At 37.3% G+C, this 15,941-nt stretch overlaps 1 protein-coding gene and 1 pseudogene across 1 annotated transcript in view; one reads left to right on the forward strand and one right to left on the reverse strand.

Moving 5' to 3' along the window:
• The window catches only part of SLC4A4 (solute carrier family 4 member 4), a 306,906-nt gene that overhangs the window by 76,754 nt on the left and 214,211 nt on the right, over positions 1–15,941 (forward strand). The gene's annotated exons all lie outside the window — the stretch shown is intronic.
• Positions 12,059–13,086, reverse strand: LOC125923520 (dihydrofolate reductase-like; annotated as a pseudogene).

The raw sequence follows: 15,941 nt of genomic DNA on the forward strand, positions 1-15,941 counted from the left end.
TTTCTTTCTTTCTTTCTTTCTTTCTTTCTTTCTTTCTTTCTTTCTTTCTTATTGAGGGAGAAAGAGAGAGCATGAGTGAGGGAGAGGGTGAGAGAGAGAGAGAGAGAGAGAGAGAGAGGGAGAGAGAGAATCTTAAGTGTCAGCGTGGAGCGCTACTTGGTGGTTGATCCCATGAGCCTGGGATTATGGCCTGAGCCTAAATCAAGAGTTGGACACTCAAATGACTGAACCACCCAGGCGCCCCTAGAAGTATTTCTTAGAAGAGATAATATATGTTCCCAGTAGGTGCTATTTACTGATGGATGTCCTCATTAAGTAGTATTTCCGATCAAGTGCCCTAACTAATGCAAATATTACAGTTTAAACTGCTTGGCCACAAAAAATAGAAAGCAAGCTGAAGACTTCTCAGTAAACCCCATATTAGTAACTAACTTTTGAAGAAACTTGCAAGTGGCGGTCAGTTGACAGAATAATGAAGTACTGTGATAATGGATGATAGCAGTTTAAGCTTTGGAAGAAAAGTCTGCAGGGGGTTGTGCAGCCCAGTTTGCTTATATGTGATTATATCCCAAATAAGATTGTAAGCCAAGCGATTGTTCTCAAAGTCTTTGATCATTGAAAATAGGACAAGATTCAGGATAGAAAAGAAACTCATTTATGAAGTGAACTTGATTTCAGCATGTGAAAGGACACATTTTTTTTGACTCAACTCAGCACATTCTAATTTCAGAGGCAAATTAACCCATTGTTATTCATGGTGAGACATACCATACAAACATTTCAGAAATATATTGATTGTAGTTGATGTTTCTGAAGTGAGACCTTGGACATAGCCATCTATACGACTCAGATGAACCACTCTGTAGGAGAATATTTAATGTCTAAAGAATCCAATTTTTAATGTTCAGGCCTATTTTTTTTTAAGTTTATTTATTTATTTTGAGAGAGAGAGAACACGAGCAGGGTGGGGAGCAGAGAGAGAGAAGGAGAGTGAAAGAATCCCAAGCAGGCTCCTCCCTGTCAGGGCAGAGCCTGACTTGGGGCTCGAACTCACAAACCATGAGATCATGACCTGAGAGGAGATCAAGAGTTGGATGCTTAACCAACTGAGCCACCCCATTGCCTTGGACCTATTTTATATTAGTGGCCAGGAAAAAAATAATTAGGAATTGAGTTTTAGAATTCTTTTTAGGGTATTTATTTAGCTGAGATTACAAATAACTATTTGGTGGCATTTTTGGGTGTGATTTAAAGTAGGATTAGATGAATATAACATTATAAGAACTGGGCATTGGCCAGTTTTCTTTTTCGTTTTCTTTTTTGAGTATACAAGGCAGAAGTTCAGAGTTTATTTAATAACTATAATTTATTTTTATGTAAACCAACAATGGAATCTGTAAAAATATTTGGGTTCTTATTTTGAAAAATTAAGACTCTTTTTAGAAGCATGGTTAAGGACTGATTTACACATTTTATTTTAACATGAATTTTGTTCTACTGTAATAGAGAATCACACTTCCTAAAATCTGTCTTAGGCAAGAGTAGACACTGGGTGAGCATATTTTAGGGTGTAACAGTCTTAATGTGTATGTATTTTGCATGCAGCTCAGAGATAACCAATATTGTTAAATATTTATTGAGTATCTCTTGGGTTGCTGATTGTGTATTTGTTTTGAAGACAGATACTATTGAAGAGACAAAGTAAATGATTGTCAGTATGACTTGTGCTCTATATAAATTTCTCACATTCATCATAGTAAGTCACCCTTGTACTTAGCTTAGTTCTTTTCACTGCATGTTCTTTTTATCTGTGAACCATCATGCATACCTTTCCCTTTCTGTCTTTGGAAATCCCCGTCCTTATTCACATGCTTTTTTCTTCTTTCAGTGAAGTCTCAGCTTTTTTTGTTTTTAATTTTATGTTTGTTATTTTACAGAGAATGAGACAGAGCGTTGAGTGGGGGAGGGGCAGAGAGAGAGGGAGACGCAGAATCTGAAGCAGGCTCCAGGCTCTGAGTTGTTAGCACAGAGCCCGACATGGGACTCGACCTCATGGACCTTGAGATAATGATCTGAGCTGAGCTGAAGTCGGATGCTTAATTGACTGAGCCACCCAGGTGCCCCAACAACTACCAGGTCTCAGCTTTTTAATCATCTTAAATGCTTCGTGCTTACTCCCATCTTTGGAGTTGGTTATGTGCCTTTACCAACTTTAGGTCACTGTCACTGAGGTTTATTTTTGTTCCATAGTTGATAATAAATTCATTGAAAAAGGAAGAGTAAACATGTCCATTCATTTTACAGCTCCTTTATGTGGCCAGTGTCTAAATACTCCTAGTTAGTACTTTGACTAAATCTTTGACTAAATAATAGGGGAAACAAAGGGTAAGACTATTGTTAAGGATTATCCCTCCAAAAATGCCAAATTCAGCTTTTTCAATCTTTGCATTTGAAAATTTGTTGTTCTGTTTCTCAAAGGAAAGATGAGATCAAAAGTGACGGAATGAACAGTACATTAGCAGATCATTTAATATAATGGCACTGTCTTGTATTTCCGAGTATTTTTGTAAAGCAGAAGAGCAAAATTCAGTTCCACTATCCATGGATGTGTCTTGTAATCTCTTCAGTCTTCCGGTTGTTATTATTTGTCAGCCAGATGGGAAAGCTGTCAGAGGGTAAAGGGGGATTTGATCAGATGGAATTCGAGCTGAGCACAGAATCTAGGTCTTACAATTCTGATTCTAGAATTGAATCACTCATGATGAAACATGACTCCATCCATGATTACTGTTTATTTAGGGTCATGTTGTCTCAAGAAGTAAATTCCTGTGATATCACTAGACAGGAGAGCATGTACAGAACCCCATCTGATCAATGAATGCTCCCTAAGCTATAAAGATCCATTTCCCCTGAAGTTTTGAGAACCAGCTGCTACAGACACTTTACTGATCACTTGAGGGAATTTTGCCAACATATCAGCAAGGCTTAGAGGGTCTTTAGAATCTTATTGATAAGAATCCTTCCTAAAATTTATTGAGAACACTTCCCCATCATGCCCCCAAACAACAGTACTTCTTAAGTTCATTTTCACATTATTAGACAACTTTAGTATTTATATTTAATATTTGCCTTGACCTTTAGATCCTACTGACTTGGTAACTTGACCATGATTCTTCCTTCTGGTCCCTTTAGGTTTGCTGTTTATATTTGGTGGCTTTGGCATGTGTACTTTGGCTTTCTCTTATGGATTTTGGCTTTTCTTGCCTTGCAGGCCCTGAGTACCTTCTATTGCCTTACTAGAAGTTTCCTGTCTCATTCTTCATAACCAAATCCCAGTGATCCCCGTTTGCTAGCAGCTTTTTCCCACATAAGGAAGGCAGCAGAGGGATTTGGACAGTTTTCAGATGAATGTCTAATCTCTGCTTTAGAAGGATACTAAAGCATTTTATAAGCAGAGTTCTAGGAAAGACAGATTTCAGCTTATATAGTTCTTAAAGAGTGTGATAAATTGACAAATGTTATTTCTAAACCAGATTAAACTAATTTGTGATTGATCTAAAGAAAGAGTTGTCTGGGAAGGCAAAGGAACTCTTAAGTTTTATGATTGATATTTAATTAATTGGAAATTCTACACCCAGTTAAGGAATAGCTATACCTTACACAGTCCACCATAAGCTTTAGAAGTGACAAAGTTCTTTGCCTGTCCTTTCTGAACAGGAAGCTGTTAATAATGAATCTCTTTTGAAGTGGCTCTCATTTACTTCCCTGATGAACTGAGGTTATCTTTAGATGACTCAAAGTGTTATGCACAGGTTTTTTTTTTTAATAAAGGATAAAGAAATGTTGGATGGGAAAATTATAGTAAAACTTCAACTATAAATCGCATTGAAGAGGGTGATTCCCTTACTTTTATTGATATTACTCTGTGAAGTACGGAGATTGTTCATAGCACACCTTCAGAGGAAATCAGAGATCCTAACCAGCCCACATACACACTCTGATCTGTGTTGGTCATCAGCTTTGTGTGGTTTAGCTATGTGGGTAGTTGAAAAGGAAGTTCACTGATCTAACAAATGATGTTCCTTTATTCTAAAATACAGTTCTAGAAACTAATCTGATTCCATTTTATTATTTACTGAAAATGGATTTAACAAATGCCTGTTGATATTTTGGAAAAGTACTTAATGAAATAGCATGAAAACTTAGTTGTTTATGTTCATTAGGCTCTTGTTATTCCTGTGCCATTTTTGAAGTAGTTCAACTCAAGTTTTACAAGTAGGCTTCTAGATTCTGGTGTAGTTTTGAGGTCATTGCTGGCTAATGGACGTATGTGTTGCTGGTTGGCTTTCCTAATGCAGTCTTTCGGGCAGATAAAACAAGGTAAATGAAGAATTATGTTGTCTGAGAACACTAAAACTATAAATGTCAAGTGGATAGTGTTGGGGGACCTGTTAAATAATTTTTTTCTTCACTGAGAATGTAATTAAGAGAGATTGGGGCTCACTGCCACTAATTTTGGATCCTCAACCCAGAGCAGACTTGTATAAGGCAGAAATGCTCATTGGAGAATCTTATTGACATTTCTGTATTATGTTCAGAGTTCTGTCAGAATCCTTAGACCATTGATATATCTATGAGAAATGTGACCATTTTTTCTTTAGAAAGAACCAGGGAGGGCCTATGTAAGGTTTCCTTGATTGCTGCATTCCCCTCTCTCCCCTTTTAAAATGGGATTTTATTTTGAATCACTTTTTCTCAATATTGCTATCCAGGAAAGATGGGTAGAATTTTTTGGCAATGTAGGGGTGAAGTCAGAAATTCTGAAGATTCTTTAAAGCTTGGTGCCTTTATCCTTTTATGCATTTTGAAAGACAGTCTGCAGGAGGGGAGGATGTCTTCTTGGCTTGTGGAGGCCTCTAATGGCAGCATTAGCATGGTGGTTGTGACACTAATTTTGGAACAATAAATTTAGCTACTTTGTATAGAAAGTAGCTGCACTTGAGCAAATCTGTAGAGTTTATTTTGGGAATCTTGAAGATTTCCTAATGTTGATGAAAATTGAGTCTGACTTTAGAAACCTCAGGGTATAAATTGTGCTGATAATTGTTCTGAGTTGAACCTGGAGAAACTGCTGATGTGTTCACTCTTAAGCGGAGTGATTCATCATGTAAACCTTATCGTGGACAGTTCTGGCAGAGCAAAGAGAAGTGGAGGAGTAGGGAGTAAGAAATTAAAGGAAAATGGAGATGAGAGCTGTGACATGCATTAGGAACTTTTAGGAAGAGGTTATTGGGTGGCCATAGTCTTTACCATCTTAATTAATGGGTGAGTTACTATGTACAGAAAGCATCTTACCTTCCCGTGCCACCTGCGTGAAGCCCCTCTCCTCATCCCCATTCTTCTGTGTCCATGGGATTATTTTTAGATAAGTATGGCTGCTAGCTTTCAGAACCATGGCCAGTCCTGTTACATGGTTCAGAATTGGCTGTTGGAATCTGTAGGCTGCAATAAAGGCATTGCTGGCACGTTGTGTTTGTTTTGGACATTTAAGAAAGATAATCGAGATTCTGCAGTTTCAAGTATGGTAGAGAAGTGTTTGGCTCTAATTTGACATGACTGTCCTCAAGTTAGCAATTAAGGATACCTTAATTGGTTTATTTGCCTTATAATAATGACATTAATGTTAATTTTAGAAAATTTGTTAATTACACAGAAGCAAAATGAGTAAAACAAGAATCCTCTATAATCCCATCATCTAGGGATAATAATTGTTGACATTTGGTGTATATTGTTCTGGTGTTTTTTTTTCTGTATGCACTATATAAAACAGTAAGCCTTTGGGTTGAGAGTGCTAGAAACCCAATTATAACCGGGATAGACAGGCAAGAATTTATTAAGAATTTATTGATTGACTGAAAGAAAGTCTGGGTATAGCCAGGTCTTTGGGGAAAATGATTTGATCTGAACAAAAGACTAGAAAAAAAGCTAAACACAAGAGCCAGAAGTTCATTTTTATTCAGATCCATAAGGCATTAGGTAACTTGTAATTTTAATACCTTGGTTGGTAAACGTGGGTAGATGCACGTGGTCATAGGAATTCCTCTTCCTTACTTGAGTACGTCCTTTTCTCTTCTTCTGGAAATTTCCTGATATATGGTGGGTGTCAAAAGATAATTTAGGACTCAAGCAGGGGCAGAACAACATCCTGAACTCTGTACTGACTTACCAAATCCTTATCGTCTTGTCTGTCATGGTATTTCATCTAGACTTCTTGGTCACCTGCCTTTTTTTTTTTTTTAACCACTGTGTTGCTTTGGTGCCTCAGGGATCACATCCTGGGGGACTTTGGGAACTGAATTCCTTGGCAGGGTATTGACATTGCCACACTGGTGCCCTGGCGACAGTGTCTTTAATGTGGTACCTTTCCAGGTGCTTTTGCAGACAGAGGACATCAACGGTGGGGCGGGAGCCAAAAGTAGTATGTGTGAAATATCCCTTGCAGACCCAACAAATACTTGGCAGGTGGATTTATTAGTGGGCATGCATTCTTGTAATATGCAGCTGGGGCAGAGTCAATGAAATTGGTTTCTCTGAGACTGTCTTCCCCCAAAAGGCTCATGAATACCATGCAAACTTGGCTTAAATGAAATAAGGAAAATGATATTGTGGAAAAGATATTGTGGAAAGAAACACCCAGAAACAAGTCAAAAAGTTGAGTTTCACCATTAGTTAGTTTAGTTATTATATTAATCCATGACAGCTGCCATAATAAAATGCCACAGACTGGATGGCTTAAACAATAGGAACTTATTTCTCACACTTCTAGAGGCTGAAAGTACAAGATCAAGGTGCTAGGTGATTTGGTTCCCTGATGAAGTACCTGGCTTGTGGGTGGCAGCCTTATCACTGTGTCCTCACAGGGTAGAAAAAGGAAGCAAGGTCTCTGGTATCTCTTCGTATAAGAGCACTAATCCCATCATGAGGGCTCCACCCTCATAACCTCCTCTAAACCTAGTTACCTCCCAAAGCCCCATTTCCAAATTCTATCATAATGGGGGTTAGGATTTCAGTCCATAAATTTTGGGGGACACAATTCGGTCCATAACAGTTACTTGGTTTAGGTCACTTTTGAGGCTGCCAAAACCCCAAAATGACTGATTTGAATTTTATGTTTTTCTGGTAGAGATTCTTGAAATATTGAAATAATATTAATAATATAATTAATATAATTGGAATAGTTAATAAAAGACTTGGCAGACCAAAAAGTCTGGAATTTCATACATAAAATTTATTTGACTGCTAAGACCATCACTGAGACTAATTCTTTGTAAATGGCTTAGCACTACATTTAACACTACTGACAGGGAGCCTAGTTCTCATTTTTTCCAACCCACTCTGTTGGCAGAAATTATAAAGGAGGAAGACAGGATAAGTTGGGGGATGTATGGGCTACCACCTTTTTGTCCTAAAGAATTTTGGGTATCTTATATTTATGACTTGGGTCGTGATAACATTTTGTAATGTAAACTCTAGGTAAGTTATTTTTCTCAGTATTTTGAAAAAGAAAAGCTAAGGACACAGCTGTTTTCCAAAAATGTCTCAGCAAACTCTAGTTCTTAATCGCCTTTTGCTAGCTGAAATGGAACTTACTCTGCTTCTAAATCACATAGTTTGGTAGCGTTCTGAAATCCAGGCTCCTCGCACCATTGACTTTCTATAGCTGAATAATAATGTCATGGCACATTAAGGATAATTGTGATAATTGACAGTTTTTCATGTGTGGGAGTTTATTAATACATGGATACCTAAGTATTTAAAAAAATTATTCATCTCAATAAATGCTATTTGGCTGTTTCAATTTCTTAGCTAATTTGAAACAGAAAAAGTAACCATCTAATTTACCTGTCTAGAGCCTGCCAGCATGTAAATCAATAGTCATTTTCTGGATTTATTGGGGTGGAGGTATGTGAAGGCATGGAGAAAGTCTAGATGCCTTGTATAGATCACTCCAAGAAAACCTGGATTCTATAAAAACAGGTTCTTCAATGCAATTAATTTGAAGATGCTAATATGTGGATGGCTTATATGAATTAGTTCCACTCTGACCTGTTAAAATGGAATCACAGACATATATATCAGGACACTTTTGGTTGCAAGTGACCAAAAAAAATGGTCTTAGATTACTCTAAGGTAAAAGGGAGTTGTCCTGTAAGATTGAAAAGTACCTGTCTTTAGGCATGGCTGAATCTAGGTGCTTAAATAATGTCACCAGTAACCTGTCTCTGCCTTGGTTCTGAGTTCTTCCATGTTTATTTTATTCTCAGGCAGACTCTTCCCTTAGAGTTGCAAGATGGTCATCCCCACTCAAAGTGTTTATTGCCATTATAGGCACCTTAGCATAAAGTGAAAATTTATTTCCTGGAAATTCCAACAAAAGGCTGCCACTTATTTACTCTGATTGTCCTGGATTAGGTAAAGTGTCCAGTCAAAAATTAATTGCTGTGGCTAAGATTTGTGACATTCTCATTCTCCAGACCTGGGTCACAGGGAGTGATTCATCCTCATTGAACTTCTAAGTATAAAAATGGTTTTTCAAAGGCAAGTGGGATGCTGTTATCAGAAAAAGAGATTAGGGGTACTGAATGGGCAAAAGTAACCGATAGCCACTACAATGCATGTGTGTATTTTAAAGATTTATTTGTATATGTAGCTTTAGTTAGAGATTTCTCAGTTCTTACAGTTAGGGATGTGAAATTGAAGTTTGAGAATTTTATATATACATTTAAGTGTATTTTTAGATTATTACTATGGTCTAATAATTAGATAAATTGTGGAAGTTTTAGCAGCGTGGTGTTGACCTACAAACTTTTAACTCTGAATGGAGAGAAATATAATATGATAATTATGTAAGCCAGTTGGTGATAGCACATTGATAACTCAAAGAAATAAAAATTAATTTCTTTTTATTACTTTGGTTTGAGAGCTAAGACTTTACCAGATGGTGAATTTTGCCAAGGAGAAAATACAAAATCAATAGGTCTTCATTTAACCCGCAGAAGGGAATTTGCATGTAAACTTGTCATGCTCAGTATGAATTGTTCATTATCATCATTATTTCTATTAAAAAATTTTTTTTTGGTAGCCTGTAGGGTGGCCACAGTGGGATGTTTTCCAGACCAAAAACAAAAGGGCACATTCACAAACTGCCTTTTGGTGGATAATGAACCAAATGTTCAGTTAATTTACTTTAGGACTATTTCATATGCCATTATGATTTCTGCCTCTTCTGAAATTCAGTATATTTACTATCTGTACTGTTCATGTAGCACTTTTTTAAAAAAATGAGATCATCTTTTAGAGAATAGTGGCTAAAAAGTGGGCTTGGAAATAACACAGGCGGGGTTGAAGTTATATCACTTACTAGTTGTGTGATCTTGGGGAAGTCCCTTAGTCTCTTAAATACTCAGTTTCACTGCCTGTAATATGAGTAATACAAGATACTGATAACAGCAGATAATTCATATTTTTGTGTAAAATAAAAGAGATAATAACTGAAGGACACTTAACACAGTGCCTGGTACAATTTAACCATTCAAAAATGTTAGTAACTGCATATTACATTCTTTTTTTTTTTTTTAATTTTTTAAATTTTTTAAATTTTTTTAAATGTTTATTTATTTTTGAGACAGAGAGAGACAGACCATGAACGGGGGAGGAGCAGAGAGAGAGAGGGAGACACAGAATCCGAAGCAGGCTCCAGGCTCTGAGCTGTCAGCACAGAGCCCGACGCGGGGCTCGAACTCATGGACCATGAGATCGTGACCTGAGCCGAAGTCAGACGCTTAACCGACTGAGCCACCCAGGGGCCCCTGCATATTACATTCTTAATGATAGCATTTTCCCCATCGTTCCCCAAGGTTAGGGACCTTATCTCAAAAATATTTTGTATACTCTCAACAAATAACGTAGTGTCTCATACACTAAAAATTAATAAATATTAAGTTATCAAATGAGAATGTAAAACTATATTTTAATTATTGCTAAGCCTCAGGGAAGCAGAGGAAAGGAGCAAAGAAAGAAAGTGTTTTTTTTTTTTTGTCAGAAACTGGGGCAGAATATATATTGTTTATTCTTCCATTCATTTTCTTATTCATATATCCATTCTCTCTCTCTCTCTCTCTCTCTCTCTCTCTCTCTCTTTTTGTATAACTTGACTGTGCACAAGGTGGGCACCAAGAATAGCTTAGGTGAGTGAAGAAGCAGGTGGTTGGCTTGGTAGAGGTGCAAAGACCAAGTACAGCAATGGATAACACACAAAGTGGTGGATAGTAAATATCTTAATAGAAGTGCAGATTAAATGTTGTGGTCCCTCAGGGTAGGAAGAGATTACATCTACCAGAGGAAAATAGCTTGGTCGAAGTGTTCATTCTTTTATTTGCAGCTTACTCAGTAGGAAACGGTGACTGTATTTTGGTCCCTGTGCAAGCTACTGCAAAGATGGATTAAGGGGAGGGTGGAAGAAGGACAGCTTCTAAAACTGAGGTATTTTCCATGTCAGAGCTCTTAATGGAGGCTTCCTTTTGCAGATGGTTATGTCTTCATGTATTTGAAAATGTCCAGGGTTTATTCATCCATATCTAACTCATTAATATTTCAAGTGATGATTAAGTACGTGGAACTGTGTTGGTCTTTAAGGAAAGTACATAGACAAAACTCTGTCTTCCAGGAGCTTGGTGATTAGTTTTGAGAGAGGTCACATCAACAAAAGTTTGGTAATAATGGCCAGGATATATATTTGTTGGTGCCCAAATGATAATTCAGGCAAAGTGTTGTTATGGTTTGAATAAAGGAGAGATTCATGTTTCTGTGAATGGTTAATATAAGTTATTAGAAAAGATAGAATTTTCAGCTGGGCCTTGGAAATTGAGTCAGAGTTAGATAGAGAGGAGAGAAAAGACTATAAATAGACAGGAAAAATGAAAAAAAAGATCTGAAGATGAGCAGGTATATTCTTTCCTCCCTTCCTTCCTTCCTTCCTTCCTTCCTTCCTTCCTCCCTTCCTTCCTTCCATTGTTTCTTTACTGATCAACAGCTGGGCTGCTTCCAAGCTAAAAAAAAAAATGGTGCCACAAATACTCTTGGGTCCATCTCTTTGTTCAAGATTAATTTCTAGAAGCAGAAGTTCTGGCTCCAAACCCAGAATATTTTGATTTTTAATTGATATTGCTAACTTACACTCTAAAAAGTTTATATAAGTTTACAAGGAAGAAAAGGCTATTTCTTTGGGTATCTAACAATTAAAGTCTTTGCTAACATGATGGATAAAACATGTTTTAATTTTAATTTGATAATTTTGTGAAGTTTAGTTTCTAATTACTAATTTTGGTTGCTAGCATTATCCATTTTCACTTCATTATGCCTTCGAATTTTTAATTTTAGCCATATGTCTGTTATTATTCTTTTTTTGTGAAGAGAAGCCTGTTCTGTATTGCAGTGTCTCATGGAATCTCACCCAAGATCAGAAACAGAGTTTTTAGATATCTCAGACCTTATCTTTTAACCTTCAAAGGATGGTCTCCTACCTGCTTCTTCACTATCCATATGGATTATACTGGAGTTCTCAACTCACTGATTTCCTATTTGAGCGAACAGAACTTTTTTTCAGAAGTGTGATATACATAGAGTAATTCATGTCCCTACTTTGATCTAATTTTCTGTTAATATCTGAGTTCTAGCTCTTCTATGTATAATTTATTTCAGACTTTTTCACAGATCTGTCTTGCTCCTATCTTTAAAGGTCGTGGTTTCAACCCATGCTATCTGGGGATTCTCCCACTTTGGTGTCTTGGTAGATGTGCTACCCCTAGGCAGGTGCTCATCCTTGATGAGTATTCAGACAGTGATAACGAGAAAAGTTCCACAAATGGTATTTGGCATAATCTAGTTAAGATTAATCTTAATTATAGTCTAGTTAAGATTAAGATTAATAAATAAAACACATTGCTTAGAAATAATTATCCAGTTAAAGATGATGTTGTGTATATATATAATGGAGTGTTACTCGGCAATCAAAAAGAATGAAATCTTGCCATTTGTAATTACATGGATGGAAAGAGAGGGTATTATGCTAAGCGAAATTAGTCAGAGAAAGGCAAATATCATATGACTTCACTCATATGAGGACTTTAAGATACAAAACAGATGAACATAGGGGAAGGGAAGCAAAAGTAATGTAAAGACAGGGAGGGGGACAAAACATGAGACTCTAAAATATGGAGAACAAACAGAGGGTTGCTGGAGGGGTTGTGGGAGGGGGGATGGGCTAAATGGGTAAGGGGCACTAAGGAATCTACTCCTGAAATCATTGTTGCACTGTATGCTAACTGACTTGGATGTAAATTAAAAAATAAACAAATTAAAAAAAGATTAAGGGGAAAAAAAGAAATAATTACCCATTGTTCTAAAGTCAACCAAAGTCTTTTTTTCCTAATATTAAAATATATAATTAGAGGGGAGAGGGAGCAACTTGAAGTAAATCAGAAAACACATTCACATTAATTGTTATCTTTATACACTTCAAATTTATACATAACACTTTTTTCCTCCTGGACACCAGAAAGAACACCTGGGTATTCTGGGAGAAGTTTACATTTCTCCAAATCAATTTATGGAAAAAATGTGTTGCTTTCAAATTCCTGCATGATTCTTGTTACAGCTAGTCTAGGATGGCCTGGCTTGTTCATAGTTTCCTTATAAGCAGAACTGCCTCCCACTGTCCAAACCACGTCCACTTCTTTGTTAATTCTGATTGCTTAATACGTTTTAAGTCATCATCCAGACTTTTGGCTAGAAAATGAGCTCCTTGTGAAGGTTCCTTGAGTTCTCTACTTAGAACTGGATTAATTCTGTCCTTTAAAGGTCAGCTCTTCTAGGGAAGAGAGAGTCATGTCTTCCTACCCATAATCACAAAATTCTGTTTACCTTCTGCTGAGGTTGTGGTCCTTCTCCGGAAATTCTTAAATTCATTCCTGAACGGGGCCAGGGTAGGTTTCTGTTCTTGCCGTTGCCCATCTTCTGGGACACAGGTTAGCAGATGAACTGTGACAGCAGCAATAAACACCTCTGAGCTTGCTTGTGACACTGGGACTCCTGGCTGAGCTTGGTGCAAAACTGAGCAGGTATGTTCTTCTGTCACCAGACACTTCTGGGGTGTTGTAGGAGACTGGTTGGACACACAGATTGGACCCAAAGTGACATGAAAGCCAAACTGAGAGTTGACTGTTTAGCCAGGCATGGTGAAGTGTCCTCTCATACATCATCTTTGATTGATAGACAGTGACTGCTCTGAGGCCAAGTTCAGGCTCAGCAATCATTCGGTTGTGACGATGTGTACGTGATGTGTGCTGTGGGTGCTGGGGGTGGGAGTGGGTATTTTTGTTTTTTTTTGAAAAAAAAAAATCCAAAACACATTCTAACCAGAGGGCAGAATAAAAAAAGAAGAAAAAAAAAATCAAGGCAGATTAGAGGCATTAACTTGGCTTTGATCTACGGGCCTTCTGTTCTGACAAAGGTGATTGGATTAATTTGACAGTTTTTCTTTCTCTCCCTTATTTCCTGTCTCCCTGTCACTCTCTTTCATTTTTCTCCAGGTTCTCTTTTGTGATGAAACTAGGTTAGTTATTACTTAGAATCATAATCTATTCATCTGTAATGCAGGTTGGTTTTCTGATGTTTTCTCCCCTCCCGTATTAAAGTGAGACTAAAAAGGTTTATTTTCCCCTGTTCTTTTATTGGCTGTTTCCCAGAAAGGTACACCTTTATGTTCTCATTACCAAAGCTACTAAATTCACTGAAGTAACACGTGCAGAACTTTTGGCCTTTTTCTTTCCTACCTTATATATTTTCAACATATAGGGGCTCTTAGGGCCAATATCTGTGAGTACTTTCTTTCTTAGAAGCTAGTCAGGTTTTGCTGGTAAGGGCTGGCAATTTTTAAACTAATTTAAACCTTGTATTTTAGCCTCTATAATGATCATCACCATCCTGTTTTTCAGGTGGGGAACTTGAGACACAGAAAGGGTAATTAACTTGTCTCAGGTCATACAGCATAAAAGTAGCAGAGTTTGGATCCAAACCTAGGTAGTTTGGTTCCAGAGTCTATATGCTTAATCTCAATGCTATGTCTTCTATTTAGCTCATTTCCCTATTTGATTAAAAGTTACGGGGAGGGGCGCCTGGGTGGCTCAGTCGGTTGAGCGTCCGACTTCAGCTCAGGTCACGATCTCACGGTCTGTGAGTCCGTGAGTTCGAGCCCCGCGTCGGGCTCTGGGCTGATGGCTCAGAGCCTGGAGCCTGCTTCCGATTCTGTGTCTCCCTCTCTCTCTGCCCCTCCCCTGTTCATGCTCTATCTCTCTCTGTCTCAAAAATAAATAAACGTTAAAAAAAAAAAGAAGTTACGGGGAAAAAATGAATTCCTGACATCCTTCATTAGGGAGACTCTCATTCTGCATATCTTTATGTTAAGAATGATGTTAGAAATGGGGAAGGGTATTTGCTGGCTACAGAGCATGCCCTTCCCACAGGTCTGTATTCGCAGTACAATTGCTGTGGCCTCTTCTAATTTCTGGGGAACCTTAGGGGAGCAACTGAGGAAAGAAACTTACTGGAGTATCAAGCGAGTTTGTGACACAAGATTTTGGAATTTTATCCCAAAGGGGATTGTTATACTGGTCGTTCAGAAGCTGTGCTTAGTACATAAGACAAGTTACACATGAGACCCAGAGAGTGCGAACTGGTAGTAATGTCACAGCCTTCTTCCATTCCAGTGTGTGGAAGCCACAGCTAAGTCTGTCTGATAAGCAGTGAGTTGTGCTTTCCTCATTTGAGGATCCTGGATCTCAGAGTACTGCTCCTTGGATCAGAGCTGAGCAGAGATATGTGCTGTGGCTCTGCAGGTAGAGTCTCTTTTCTAATGAGGAGAAAGATTTATTCTTCTCTGTTAGAGGTGGGGACTAACATCACGTTTTTAGAAATGAACAAAAAAATTGATCCTCTAAATGTACATTTTTCCTTTCCAAAAGCTAGTTCTACCTCAGCAATCTTTGCTATTGAACGTTGATGAAAAGTCCATCAAATCTCTGATTGTCTGTTTCAGAACCACTATTGTATAACCACATTTTTAGTAGTCTGAAGTCTTAGACAGATTCCAAATTGTACTCATCATTTCTTACCCACCCCCATCATTTCTTTCATGACTTCCATGATTCTCTAGAATGATTACACTTTCCATTTCTTGGTTGGAAAGGCATTGCAAGTCTTTTTGCGTAAAAGTTCTGGAACTTTTATTTTTTGTTTCTCACAGAGATGTTAAGAAATTTCACAGTCATTTTTTCTCTAATTACTGAAATTAAATATATTGTATCTTATATTAATATATATTCAATTATCTTATTTGAATGTTCCGCAAACACAGAACAGTCTGCAGATATATTTTTTTGGTTTATGTACTAATTTATTCGTTCATTTAAGCAATTAATTATTCACTGAACAATTAATTAGTTAATGTTTGCATCCCTTTCTAGAGATGTAAACTTGATAAGAACAAGGATCTTGTCAAGTTTTTTCCTTTATCTTCAGAGCCTGAAACTAAGCCTATTTAGAGCAAAGACAGTACTCCATAAATACTGCTGAATGAATGCATGAATGAATTGTGCACACTGCAGAACAGATAGAAAAGTGAAAGGAAGAAAATAGAAGCCCTAGAAATAAACTGTATAACATTTAAAAGTTGTATATATAGGCCGTCCTTGCTTTGCGTGGTAGTGCGAGGCCATAAATATGACCATTCAAGCTGAAGTTAATGCAAAACAATCCTAATAATCAATGAGAAAAGCTACTATTTTTCTTTGACCTTTAAAAAATTTTGCCGTGTCATTGAAATC

This window comes from Panthera uncia, chromosome B1 (assembly GCF_023721935.1).
Source record: "Panthera uncia isolate 11264 chromosome B1, Puncia_PCG_1.0, whole genome shotgun sequence".
NCBI classification, from domain to species: Eukaryota; Metazoa; Chordata; class Mammalia; order Carnivora; family Felidae; genus Panthera; species Panthera uncia.